Genomic DNA, 15,000 nt, shown 5'->3' with positions numbered 1-15,000 from the left:
CAAATTCCCTAATGGAGGTTGTCTCATTGTGAGAAACCAGCTCTCTCCTTATAAGAAGAATTCTGTGATATTATGTTATCTCCGTTTGCTCAAATAACAACGGGCAATGGGGAATCTCGTAATGGTACCATTCTGAGCCAAAGAATACAATTATATAAATAAAATATGTGAAGACATACGTACATGCTTTCATATGTATATATAAATATGCATAAGTATATGGCCGAACTTGGGTTCTTGGGGAGAGAACGCAAATGCTTAATTCATACGCTACAAATGATCACGATATCTGGGACTACAAAAATCGGCAAGATCTTTTTATGATTTAAAGGGTGATAAACAAAACCAGATGCTTTTCTTCACAACCTTGCTATCAAGCAGGTGCCCGGTCAAAATTTATTCTAAATTAAAAAGAGAAAGAGGACATACATACATAAATATGTCGGCTCCACAATACTAGTGTGGAAGATACCAGCTACATCATCAATAACTGCCTCCACATGTCTACGAGATACTATCTGCCCCTGAGGCATGACATATTTGCAAAGACTATTTACAAGGAATATATATACATCAAAAGCATGACATATACATCAAAGACATGTCAGAACCAGCGGGTATTCACACCTTTAAAAACAAGGAATACTGGTGGAATACCCGAAAAGAAAAATCAATACTTTTGTACAGGGTACAAAAGTCATGTTTTGTTGTAGAGATCAGCTGCCCATCAGATGTGAATGCACGATCGAAAGTCCAGGAAAAGAAGAACATTTACGGTGAATTAATGTGGAAATTACAGCTCTTATACTCTGACTATGAATTCTTTTTTGTACCTATCATAAGGTTAAATACCAACAAATTTGTACCTATCATTAGGTTATGTACCAACAAATTTGTACCTATCATTAGGTTATGTACCAACAAATTTGTACCTATCATTAGGTTAAATACCAACAAATTTGTACCTATCATTAGGTTATGTACCAACAAATTTGTACCTATCATTAGGTTATGTACCAACAAATTTGTACCTATCATTAGGTTATGTACCAACAAATTTGTACCTATCATTAGGTAATGCACCAACAAATTTATACCTATCATTAGGTTATGTACCAACAAATTTGCACAAAAACCTAGAAATACTTGGTTTCACGAAGAAAAAGCAAAAGAAACTGACTTAGATTCTCCAAATCCAATCTATTAGTGGCACAGTGAAGATTTGTAAAACATTTCAAAATCTCTTCCCCTCAGATTCTTTTGTGAATAGACGAGCAACTACCCGAGCAACTAAGCCGCACGCCATCTCAATAAGCAAAAAAAAAGCCACGACCGGAATTCAAATTCTTTTCTACTCTAGGCACAAGGCCCGAAATTTTTGGGGGAGGGGACCAGTCGATTAGATCGACTCCAGTACGCAACTGGTACTTAATTTATCGACCCCGAAGGATGGAAGGCAAAGTCGACCTCGGCGGAATTTGAACTCAGAACGTAAAGACAGACGAAATACTGCTAAGCATTTCGCCCGGCGTGCTAACGTTTTTATCAGCTCTAATTCTATTGAAACTGCACTGTAAAGCTTCTTTTATTTTCTATCTGGACTCTGTGTTATATACGTATGTATGAATACGTGTGTCTCTGTATGCGAATTCTTAGTGAGATTGAGTTGGAATGTAACACCTGAGTAAATATTTGTTGCAACCATGTACACGTGTTATGGAATAAGCGAATCTAAACATAATACCTACACCGTTAAATACTTCTAATTGTCTTACTATGATTCCATATCTGGTAATAGATATAACCCAAATGCATTGTTAGATATACTTATGTGAACGCACACATATACACATACACACACATACATACATATACGCATATAACTGTGTGTCTGTTTGTCTGTCTGTTTGTTTGTCTTCTGTCTGTCTGTCTGTCTCTTTCGCTATATATATATATATATATATATATATATATATATATATATATATGTATGTATGTATACACACACACACACGCATCAATATACGTATTATATAAACACGTATTTTTTTTTATATATCTTTGTTGTTCACCATATTTTTGAGTCAGTAATGATCAGGTGAAACTCGTTGAATTGTTCTCCAATTCGTTTCTCAGAGTCGGCCCTGTAGTTTAACCACGTGGTCTACTTCGCAGTGAGGCAAGTGTCTGTTTATTAAATATACATGTGTAAATCTATTAAGAATTTAACGCATTTTACGCGCGCGCGCGTGTGTGTGTGTGTGGAACTGTATTAATGTAGGAGTATAGCACCAACATGCGCGTGTGTGTCTGTCTCCCCCCTTCCACTGCATGACAACTAGTGCTGGTTTGTTTACGTCTCTGTAACTTAGCGGCCCGGCAAAACATACCAATAGAATGAATAAGTATCAAACTCTAAAGAATATCAGTCGATTTGTTCGACAGAATCCTTCAACGCGGTGCTCCAGCATGACCGCAATCCAATCACTAAAACACGTAAAAGATATAGAACGCTACATTACACAGAGCGTTGAGCAATTTTTCTTTCGTTTGTACTTTATTTGTCTTTCTCTCTCTCTCTCTCTCTCTCTCTATCTCTCTATCTCTCTCTTTCTCTCTCTCTCTCTCTCTCTCTCTCTCTCTCTCTCTCTCTTTCTTTACTCACACACACAAGCATACACTCATATGCACATACAAACATACATGCATACTGGCAGACAGACATATGTATCTATAGACAAATAGATAGATAGATGGACGGGTAGACGGGCGGACGGACAATCAGACAAATAGATAGATAGGTAGAGAGAGAGAGAGAGAGAGAAAGAGAGAGAGAGAGAGAGAGAGAGAGAGAGAGAGAGAGAGAGATGTATCTGTTTCTTACATGAATGCAAGGCATTCAACGCATGCCTAAGATAAATAAATGTGAATACCAAATCAGCTTTTACTGTATATCATTAATATTTATGAGTGACAGTTGGAACGAAGGAATAAGCAAGCAGTATGCAGACTACTTCAATCATATGGCTTTGATTTAAAAAATTTCATGTTCTACCTGTTAGAACCAGGTGTTGACCCTGATATATATATTCTGCCTATATGTCTGTGCACACCTTTGAATGTAGTGTATGCCAGAAGGTTTGCAAATCCAACGGAGGCCTCAAAAGACATTTTAAGATCCACAAAGATCAGAACTTATCTGCAGCTCTTGGTGGTCCAAATCGGAGGTGCAATCTATGTGGGTATCTTTTCAGAACATTGTCTGGTTTAGAAGCCACATCAGATGCCATGATGGTGCTAAGGTGTAGGTACAGGGAGTGGTCAAACTCTGCACAAGGAGTAGACAACCACCATCGACTTCACTGACAGTTCTAATCAGTTTAATTTATTATTTTTTAATTTTCTAATAATATAGATTTTACACTTTAACTAAAGTGTAAAATTTATATTATTAGAAAATTAAAAAGTAATAAATTAAACTAATTTGAACTACCAGTGAAGTCATTCTTTTTCTTTTTTCAAATATATATATATACACTCATACACACACGCACACATATATATGTAAACACACACACATACACATATATGTGTATGCACGCCCACATACACATAGACACACAACACACACACACACGTACATTAATTGTTTATGTTGTCTATTTTGCCATTGCTTCAGGGTAATCGTGAGGTAAATACTTGAAATACAATCCTCCCCTCCTCTGTATATTTGACTTTCTCTCTCTCTCTCTCTCTCTCTCTCTCTCTCTCTCTCTCTCTTTCTCTCTAGCAATATATATATATATATATATATATATATATATATATATATATGAAAAGAGAGAGAGAAGGAGAGAGAAAGAAAGAGAGAAAAAGAGAGAGATACATATGCTCTCAGACACTTATTTTTATTACATGTCCGCAAATAAATAAATAAATAAATAAATAAACGGATCGATAAATAAATATAATTTGCAATTACCGAGTTTATTTAATGAGCCATCATAAATCATAGAATCTACACTGAGTGAAGCGTTATAAGTTGGCGAAATAATGTTACATGTAATATTTCTACATTTGCACGAAAATCTGGTGCAGATGAGTTGGTGGACCTCCGTCGTTTAGACGACGAGGATTCAGTTGTTCGCTCAATTGAATTATCTTCTCTTGAATTAACTGCAAACGGCTGAGAATTCCACAGGCACGTGACGTGTACCTTTAATTTAATTTTGAGGCAGAACCTGCAGAACACAACGTGTGACAGCGTTGTACCTTTTGAATTACAATTCTGTGTCCTCAAAGTATGTATAGATCAATCAGAGGATACAGAAAATGACAACCGCCTTAAATGCCTTAGAGAGAGATGGAGAGAGAGAGAGAGAGAGAGAGAGAGAGAGAGAGAGAGAGAGAGAGAGAGAGAGAGAGAGAGAGAGAGAGAGAGAGAGAGAGAGAATCTGGGACTTCGTGTTTGTAAGACGAACTTCTCAACTATTTGGCTATACTGCATCTACGGTGCAGCTATAAAAATATATGAAAACAAATAAAAGGTGGGGCTCGAACTTACATTACTTTGTTTACGATTTGTATAATTACCCCCAATAAAATTAACTTGCCTTCGTATTGCTATAATAACAAGATGGTGCTCTCCACCCTGTTGAGTCACCAGAAGACATAACATACTATTATGCAGCCATATATTGCTTTCTATAGCAGTACTATATCTATCTATACCGCCATTAACAGAGTTTTAGTTCAATTGTGATGGATGTTTCTCTCAATTGTAACACACCCTAATAACGGTTCATTATTATTCTTATTTTTAATTTATTCTATTTTGCAATTTATGAACAATAGCGCCGTTGGTTACAAATTTCCCATAGAGCATTCTTCCTTTCACTATAGCTACAGCAGCAAGAATGACAAAGGTGCACTTGTAAATCGGTGGAGAACAGACTTTGTTCGAAGAGCACTGGTTTTTCGCCTTAGTCACCGAGAGGCAATAAGAATTGTGTCAAGCCACGATGGTCATGTCGTTAAAGATAACTGCTGCTGATCTAGACAGAAGATCAGTAATTTTGAAGGAAGTGTGTTAGTCGATTACATCAATGTTCGTACTTTGTCTTATCGACCCTCCAGAGGGATGAAGGGTATAGTTGACCACAGCGGGATTTGAACTCAGAATATATTTAAAAAAAGTGAAAGAATTGCAGGAAAGCATCTTTCCGGACATTCCAAAGATTCTACCAGCTTGTTGCCCTGATTTTGATAATAATTTTTTCTAATCTTAGTGCAAGGCCAGTAATTTTAGGAGAAGGGTTAAGTTCATAACATCGACTTCAGTGCTCAACTAATACTTACTTGATCGACCCCGAAAGGACAAAATTTGAACTAAAAAAACTTAAAGAACCGGAAAAAAATTGTTGCTAAGCATTTATTCCGACGCTCTAACGATTTCGCCAGTTTGCTGCTCTTAACAATATTAATTTTTAGATTTGAGGAGAGAGGATAAGCTGGTACTATCGACACCAGTATTTGTCTGTCACTTTATTTTATCGATCACGGGGGGAGGGTGATTAAAAAGGCTAAGTTGACCTCAGTAGGATTTGAACTCAGAACGTAAAAAGCCAGAAGGAATACCGCCATGTGTTTATTCCGAAGTTTTAACGATTGCGACAGCACTCCATCTTCCATATGGTAACAAATAACGGCAAGAATGTTTGCAGTCGCCACTTCTGAACCACCTTTATGAAACTTGACAATGCGGTAACTGTATCACCCTAATTCCTATCCGGAGAAAACTATATTCAAGCATCAAAGCACGATCGTCGGTCAAGCGACAGACGACACTAGCTGTAAAGAGAGAGAGAGCAAATGCTGCTAAGCATCTCTTTCCGTCGCGCTAACGATTCTCCCAGCTCACCACCTTAATGATAATTTCTAATTTAGGAACAAAGGGGCAGAGATTAGTGGATACTATCGGCCGCATGTTAAAATAAACTTGACTAATACTTTATTTTATCAACCTCGGAGGAATAAGACAGAATTCACGGCGAGTTTTGAACACAGAACATAAAGAGTTAGAACAAATGCTGCAAAGTAATATATTTTTTTATTTTGATACTGTAACGATTCTGCCAGCTTGCTATCCTAAGAATAACTAGGATAATAATGACGACTATCGCGCATTAATTTTATAGCGAAACAAAACAGAATGCCACCAGAGAATTCCTGGCTGAAAGCAATGAATACATTTTGGTTTATTGTTCTTTTCCAATAATAATAACAAAATCTTTTCGTTCTTTGTTTCTTTTTGTCATTGTTTCTGTCTTTCTTTTCTTTCTAGACTTATATATCAATATAATATATTTGTTATGTTTCTGTTGTTATTGGAGCAAATAAGTTTAATGGAATCATAAATTTAGATGAAGTAGCGGTATGTGCTAACCTTGTGATATTGTAATGTATTGTTCTGTCGTATGTTCTGTAGTAATGAACTGTGTGCTATAGCATATAAATTAATTATAAAGCATTCTGATTTACGGTTTAGTACTATGGTGTACTGGAATAATACTGCACTTTAGTGTCATATAGTGTAAACCTGTTATAGTTCAGAGCCAGTTATGTTACTTAATAGAGTGTAATGTAGTATAATTCGTTCTTATTTTGCCACGAGTCGAGCAATTTTAAGGTGATGGGCAAGTCGATTACATCGAGCCCAATGTTCAGCTGGTACTTTTTTATCGAACCGGAATGGCTGAAAAGCTAAGTCGACCTCAGTGGCATTTGAACTCAGAGCGTAAAGAACCGGAAGAAATGCTGCTAGTAATTTTGTCCAGCATATTAACGAATCTGCCGTGATCATGCCCTCTTTTTCTTCAGACGTAAATGAAATATTTTTAAGAAGGTATTAATACACCCTAGTTAACCATTTGACTGCGTTATTAAATTTCATTATCATTCCCGTAATGATGTTAATTATCCACAAATGTAATATTTTTTTCACTATCTCCTGTTGGTACGGTTTTCATTTCCACCACTAACAGTATTTGATTTTTGATCTGTAAAGAGATATTCGATAAAATATGTGAAAAAAAGATTATGAAAATTTGGAATATCGTCTTTGGTGAAAAGTGTCAATAGGGTGTCTCTGCTTCTCACAACATAAATAAAGTCTTTTTTTCTGTTTGTTTCTTATTTTTGCAAAGGCGTTGGATAAAACCACTTTCCGCAGTTAATGGTAATAAAATTTTGAACGGATAAATCTGGTTTCCACGTTCAAGAGGTTAAACAGATCAATTTATCTTTATCAGACGTTGCATACACTATAAATGGCTATAAGCAGTGTTTCCTTTTTGTTTTTTCTTTATTTAGTTGTTAAATATGCGCACACAAGGTTTTCTAGATGAAATCAGGTTTATTCTTTAATTGAAGAAATTCTAACAATGGTTACAGGCGTGGATTGCGAAACACTTTGCAAAGAAAGACCTCGTAGAATCGTTACAACGTCAGACAAAATGCCTAGCAGCATTTCCTTTGGCGCTTTACGTTCTACGTTCAAATTCCACCGAGGTCGACTTTGCTTTTTATTCTATCGTGGTTGATAAAATAAATACCAGTCAGGTACGGGTATCGATGTAATCAATTTCCCCGTCCCCTCAAAATTGCTGGCCTTGTACCAAAGCTAGAAAGTAAAAAAAATAGTGGGGATATTAGCTTTAACCTAAACTAAACTAGTCAATTATTTCCACTGTATCTTTCCTTATTTCAAAATGTCGAGTAAACTAAGGAAAGTTGGTTTCTATTTCTAGTAGATAAAAAAATCCGCAATGAGGTGCCTTAATGGTTCATGTATCGCGTAGTAGTAACATAATGTAAATTTTTGTGTAGTTATATCATCTTTTCAGTGAATATTAGTTTCTGCTGCATCACTCATTTCGGTAACTCACTATCCCCATGGTGCTTGTGTGGATTGTTACATTAAAAAATGGGATCGTCCTTCCATTTGACACCATAACAAGGCTCGAACAGTGCATTTTATCGGCGTGTCATTAGACTTCATGTTGTTTTAGTAACAAAATGCAGTTATTTTCAAAATAAAAACTTGACGATGTCTATCGTTCTATCCAAACAAAGTGACTCACTTTCTTATATTTTTCCCACCAAAACTCAAAAGTATGGGAAGTTGAGTAGCAGCTTGACATTATCTCGAATGGATTCCCATGCTCGGTAAGTGTCATGCTGTGTGTTCAATCATAACGTATCTAATCTGGGAATATTTGTTTAATAATCAAACCGCCAGAAGCGCACTTCTCTATTTTCTTGAGTCTACAATTAAATTCCATTCATATTTACATAGTTTGAACTATCAGTCTGGTTCTGTATGTTCAACCAATCCCTTGTTATTTCACCAAATAAAACTTAACGTTGATCGAGTGAAGATGTCAGTTCCTTGTCACATGAGTTTCGGTTTGTATTTGGTAAATTGCAATTCATTTAATTTAATTGTTGTTAATGACCTTAATTAATATCCATCAGTGTGTCCTGAAAACAACAACAACAACAACAACAAAAGAAAACGTATTTTAATGTAACAGGAATAAGTGTGAAGTATGGGAAGTGAAGGAAAAGAAAGAGATAAAGGAAAAGTTTGGAAATAAAATTGCCATATTAACTGAAACTAATTACTAATTTACTCCACCCATTCCTTCCTTCTTAGAATGTCGCATCCACCTGGAATTCCTTCCATGCTCATACTTTTCTCGCAGGTGTTGACTTACAAAGGTTCAAACGGAATATTAACAGCATCAATCTCATCGACCTAGTTTCGGGTACTTGCCCCATTCTCCAGACAATAGAAGTAAAAATAAATAAATAAAAACTTAATTTACGTAGCAGCAACTTCTCTCCACTTCAGACACGTAAATATAAGTCTAACCGCCTTTGCACGAAAATATAAAATTATATAAAGACACTGACAACTTGTTAAAATATTTAAACAAAAGCTAGTTGTTCAAATAAACTGGATAAGTAAAATTATTCGAAATTTCTAGACGATTTCAGGACTAGGTATACTGGGGTTATGTCAACTACTGAGGATTTTAGAAATAATTCCAATCATTATTTGAGTAATATACAGTGGTATGTTTGATTTGAAATGTAATGTAAATTATAGCGTTTTTGATAAAATTACAAGTTGAGCCTCATTAGACTTTAATTAAGGTGATTAACAGAGGTATTTATCTCTCCTCTGGGCAGAAAAATAAGATGGTGATGATTAGTTTCTAGTCTTCGTGCATCTTCATGACAGAAACAATACCAATCTTCAGTGGCCAAAGAGACTAGAAGCTTAGGGCTATCAATCGAGTATACAAAATCGGTCTATCGAAGATGCGTAACAGTATATGATAACACAGTTAATCAATAACGCTCATTCAATGTTTATCTTAAAAAATCATATACTTGAGATTATCAAAAATACATAAATAAAAGTATTATTCATTATTAATTATATATATCGTGATATAAAATGTTTAACTCAAGAACACAACGCATCGCCAAGTCCAGTAATCGAAACCACAATCTTACGATCATGAGTTCAACACTCTAACCATTATGCCATTCTTCTCCACTGACATGTGGATGGCACTTAACCCCTGATATCCTTCTTAGAGAAAAATTCCTCCGTTTTTGTTTGCAGTAGTTATTGTGTTGTGGATCTTTATGCCCTTAATGTAGTCTATTGCATGCTCATGAACAATTTTCATTTTATCAAACATTTCAAAAGTAAAGTATTTTCTCAATCCTTTTAAAATTATACCCTGACCTATATATACATTAGAAACTGTTGGTCTAAACCAGTTGGTCTAAATCAATCGTATTATATTACGCGGTGAGATTTGAAAGCGGAACCATGAGGTATTGAATCGGCCAGCTCTAAAATTCGACCTATGATTTGAAATAAAGTTCTCGATACTGTTCAGATATAAACATAAATATAGCTTAGGAATAGTAATAAACAAAAATACCATTGATATTTCTTATGGATAAAGCGACGAGCAGGCGGAATCATTAACGCGCCGAACAAAGTGCTTAGCAGCATTTCGTCCGTCTTTAAGTTATGAGTTTAAATTCTACGGAGGTCGACTTTGCCTTTCATCTTTTTGGGGTTGATAAAACAAGTACTAGTTAAATGCTGGGGTCGATGTAATCAACTATATCCCTCTCCCGAAATTGCTGGTCTTGTGCCAAAATTTGAGATCAATATTTCTTGTGAATTGACAGAACCAGAAGAGTGACGAACAAAACGCATTGAATAGTCTCAGACTCCATTGGCTTAAAATCTTGTCGATTTTGCCAACCATCTGCCAATGATCGATAAAATAGTGCAAATATCATTTGAGTACTCGGGTCGAAATAATCGATTTAGCCCTACACCACTTTACTTTTAATTAATGCGGTTGGCTAAAATTTGTTTGGCGTTCCAGTTTTGCAAGGATTACATTTTATCTTGAATTCCTTGAATTCAAATGGTCTGCTTTCTAGCCCCCCCCCCCATCTTAAAATGTCCGCAATGTTGTATTTGTAGGAAAATACTTATTCATATGCACAGAGTAGAGTTGAACAGCATTTTTGAAGTGTTAAATACCAAGATATCTCGTTACATATGTTGAATACCAATAAATAGTATGTTTTTCCCTGTATAATCTCTTATATTTTAGTTTTTGTTCTTTCACCTGATCACCCAAAATAAAAAAGATGAAATTGTCGAGTTAGTTTAGGCGTGTCTCAAAGACATGTAAACAAACTAAATTAAACAATAAGGGCAAATCAATAATTACACTTAATAGGTATTTATAATCAAACAAACCTGCTATTTATCTTTGCTGCTACTTGACGTCTTTATCGATAACTGACAGACGACAGATTAATATTAAGCGTAAGTAAGTGAAAATTATAGTTTATTCCAATGGATTTGAATATAAATTTATCAGCAAATATAGGTGAGGGAAGCTATAATTTTTTGAATTAAAATTTAGAAAGACTAATGGAAGAGGGTGAATTATTTTTAATTTAACGAGGGAGTAATGAAAGTTTTCACTTTGTCATTGAAATGTAGAATTTAATATCGGTTTTAAATTTTGGCACAAGGACAGAAATTTGGGGTGAAGTGCTCAAATCGTACTTATTTTATCGATCCCGAAAGGATGAAAGGTATAAATCGGCCCAGAGGGTAACGTAGAACTTAATATCAGCAAATTGAAGTAATAATGAATAGGCATGGCTATGTGGTTAAAAAGCTCGCTTTCTTATCACGTGGTTTCGGATTCAGTCCCTCTGCTCGGCACCTCAAATAAATGTATTCTACAACAGCTCTAGACCGACTTATGTCTTGTGTGTGAATTTAGTTGTTGGAAACTACATGTATGTGTTTGTGTTTGCTCTCTCATCACCACCTGACAACCGGTGTCAGTTTGTTCTCGTCCCCGTAACTTAGTGGTTTGGTCAAAGAAACCGATAGAGTAAGTAGAAGATTTTAAACAAATTAGTACTGGGATTGATTTGTTTGATTAAGCTCTTCAAGGCAGTGCCCCTGCATGGCCGCAGTCTAATGACCGAAACAAGTAAAAAATGTGATTGAGAATCTTACCTCCATAGTAAGTGTTGTGAATTTAACCATATCGTCTAGTATTTGATATCAAATTTTTCGCTGTAAATAAGATAGTTAAATATCCATGATTGGATAGGCTTATATCTTAATTTTTTATTTATTCTGTATGCTGTCAGCCTGTTGTCACTTTAAATAGCTGAATGTTAGGAACCGACAACTATGTTGTATATTATAGTGTAAGTGTGGATAGCAATTAACAGTAGCAATTAACACTCTCTTTTCGTTGTTATAAAACTTTAATTCATTGTCAACAAAGTCATGCGGGAAGGGACAATCTAGGTTAAATTAAGTTTTGCTGATGAGGTTTAATACGTTCCTAATACTAACAATTTTTAATTAATTTAAATTCTGTGAGTTGTCTCCGTTACTTTTCTCAACTAGAGTTATTCATTTAGATCAGTGGTCTTCATTTGAGGTCCTTATGACCTTTGGAGCTCCACAAAAGATTTTGTTGTTAAAACTTATGTGCAATAACTTGCTTATACCTCTACAATATACAAAATATTTTAACAATTTCTTTTATACAATTCCTAATATATTTAATTATATAAATATAAGATTTTTTTAAACATCGAATCGCTATGAGGGTTAACCCAACTAAAATAGGAACCAAAGGGGTTCATAGGTAAAAAAAATGGCTGAGAAGCACTGATTTAAATAACGGTTGGGTTTTTTTTCCCCAATATGGGGTAATTTTAATAAATAAACATTTTTTAGTTCATTACTCTGTGCATGTTAGTGCACTGCTCATCGACTGATTGTTATGAGGAGGAATATACTCTTCTCACTACAATACACTCATTCATGTATTCTTTGAAACATTACTGACATCGAATACATAAGATGTATAAGAATATATAACTTATGATATATAAAATCAGATATAATCAGATATATAAGAATATATATCTTATGATATATATAATTAGAACTTCCCTATCGATGATCAACGATAAAGATAATGTGAGCTGTGAATTCTTTTCATCAACTGCGAAGATCCAACTTTAAAAACGAAACATTTCTTTTATGTTATTAGTAATTGCCTAAGGTTATATAATAACAATCATAGCAATCATGTTTATGTTCTTCTTATTAGGGAGCCTTAGATGCTGTAGCGGCATCAGGTTAGAGCAATCACAGCTACAAAATTTAATCTTGATCTGACCCTGTGCAAACACCATTCATTGCTCGTTCATTTTCCTTTTGCAGACGTTACGCGTATTCGATGTATTTCCGCAACAGCCCTCGCTAATTTGTCGCTTTAGCACATTTATTCTGTGCCAGTTTTTCAAACAGGAATCAGCAGATAAGTGCTGTAAATAATATCTTCCTTAGGTTTGCACTTTGTTTCCTGTTACATTTAATTTTGCGTAACACTGATTAAGTTTTTTCCGTACTTCTACATTCCATCATTTTACACATGTACCAAGTAGAATCAATCATTTAATTGACCTACGAGCATGGCACATTAACTTCCCTGCGATCCTTTGTTTAACTCCGAATATCACCATCGGTAAGACCATTTCTTTTACTGTAATCGTTGTGAAGTTAATCTACCACATTTCTGTATCGTTTATTTGCCATTGTTATTATTTACAAGTATATATTTTGTAATTTGATGTGCTGTTATATCGTAGTTGCTGTCCTGCAGTGAATGCACATCTTGTCCTCTTGCCATTTTGTTAATTTGAGGATTTCTGCAATTCTTTTTTTCATCGATTGGAGACAAATATGGTTGCCGTCGTTGTTCTTTCTCTGTCAGTTAAGATTTTCTACTTCAGTTTTCCGATTTATATTGTTTTCTATTAGACGTACGGAGTGGATGCAGCAACGCCAGCCTCTGATTCGAGCGAGGTTCGATTTTTCAGTAAAAAAAAAAAAAGAAAATTAAAAAATTCGGTCAAAAACTGCTGTAATCACTATTTTTCTGAGCAGAAATGGCTAGCAACCCGAAAGTTGATACTTCGTTAGAACTACGGTTCAAATTTTAGCCGGGACTCCTACCATTTTGTATATTTCTGAGCATTCTTTAGTACCTTCAGAAGAGTGAAGTTATCTATGTCAAACTGTAAGATAAAATCATCCAAATCATTTGGCTTCGATTAGTATTGAACTGTCGCAAAAAAAAAAAAAAAAAAAAAAAAAAAAAAGAATATATAAAATTTTAAAAATCAGTTTTACGTAAAGCTGTAGGCCAGAATATCGAAATAGTCGGCTAATGTAAGAACAAATTTCTTTAGTTTTTAATTCCTGTTTGAAATTTATTTCTGATGTGAAAATGTGTAATATAAAAAATATTATCAAATGTTGTCATTTCACGATCAAATATTTTCGCAGTTTTTGTTGTTGTAACAACACTATAATGTTAGTTTTATTAGCGTAGTTTATTTGTTCTATGATCTTTTGATTTCTCGAGCAATTTGAAAATTTTTTTTTCTGGCAAAAAGCTTAGGTTTCACCTCATCTGTTTCCTCCAATATATCACCCGTACTTCGTTTAATTCTTTCTTTCGTCTATCATCTTTTGCATGTAGTTTTTCTCATTCGGATAGTACATTGTATACGCAGAAGTTACCCGAAGCCCTGCTCTTTGGTCTTCTCCGTTGCAAAGCATTCGGGCATGATCTCCAACTTGTTAATATCTTCCACTTCCCTTCCACCAGTCCCAGCGGCCCTAAAAGGATCATGGGCCCTGTCTTCCTTTTCATCTTTTTGTCCATTTACTTGTTTCAATCATTAGACTGCGGCCATGCTGGGGCCCCGTATTGAAGAATTTTTAGTCAAATGAATCGACCCCAGTATTTATTTTTTAAATCCAGGTACTTACTGTATCGGTTTCGATTGCCGAAGCACTTAGTTACGGGGGCGTAAACACACAAACTGGCACTCCGTCAGTTACGACAACGAGGGTTCCAGTTGATTCGATCAATAGAACAGCCTGCTCGTGAAATTAACGTGCATATGGCTGAGCACTCCACAGACACGTGTACCCTTAACGTAGTTTTCAGGAAGATTCAGTGTAACACAGAGTGTGAAAAGGCTGACCCTTTGAAATACAGGTACTACTTATTTTTGCCAGCTGACTGGACTGGAACAACGTGAAATAAAGTGCCTTGCTCAAGGAGCCCAACGCGTCGCCGGGAATTGAACTCATGACCTTCCGATAGTGAGCCGAATATCCAGTAAGCCACGCACCATCACACACACACATACACACGCACACACACACACATAATAAATCTCTGAATGAGCTACAATAGCATCCACCCTTAAGGGTTAGCCACATTTAAGTGGCAAATATACTTCACGATGTATATATATATATATATATAT

General features: G+C 35.3%; 1 protein-coding gene across 5 annotated transcripts in view; it reads left to right on the top strand.

Moving 5' to 3' along the window:
* Nucleotides 1-15,000, top strand: part of LOC106877725 (inverted formin-2) — a 177,980-nt gene that overhangs the window by 102,153 nt on the left and 60,827 nt on the right. The window contains exon 1 of one of the 5 annotated variants that reach the window (XM_052972481.1): nucleotides 12,925-13,181. The exons of the other annotated variants lie outside the window; for them this stretch is intronic. The gene's annotated coding sequence lies outside the window, so the exon portion shown is untranslated. Of the gene's footprint in view, nucleotides 1-12,924; nucleotides 13,182-15,000 lie in introns of those variants that run through there. 5 annotated transcript variants of the gene reach the window in all.

Source organism: Octopus bimaculoides, chromosome 13 (genome assembly GCF_001194135.2).
Source record: "Octopus bimaculoides isolate UCB-OBI-ISO-001 chromosome 13, ASM119413v2, whole genome shotgun sequence".
NCBI lineage: Eukaryota > Metazoa > Mollusca > Cephalopoda > Octopoda > Octopodidae > Octopus > Octopus bimaculoides.
Note: the sequence above shows the minus strand (reverse complement) of the source record. Positions and strands in the feature narration are given on the sequence as shown.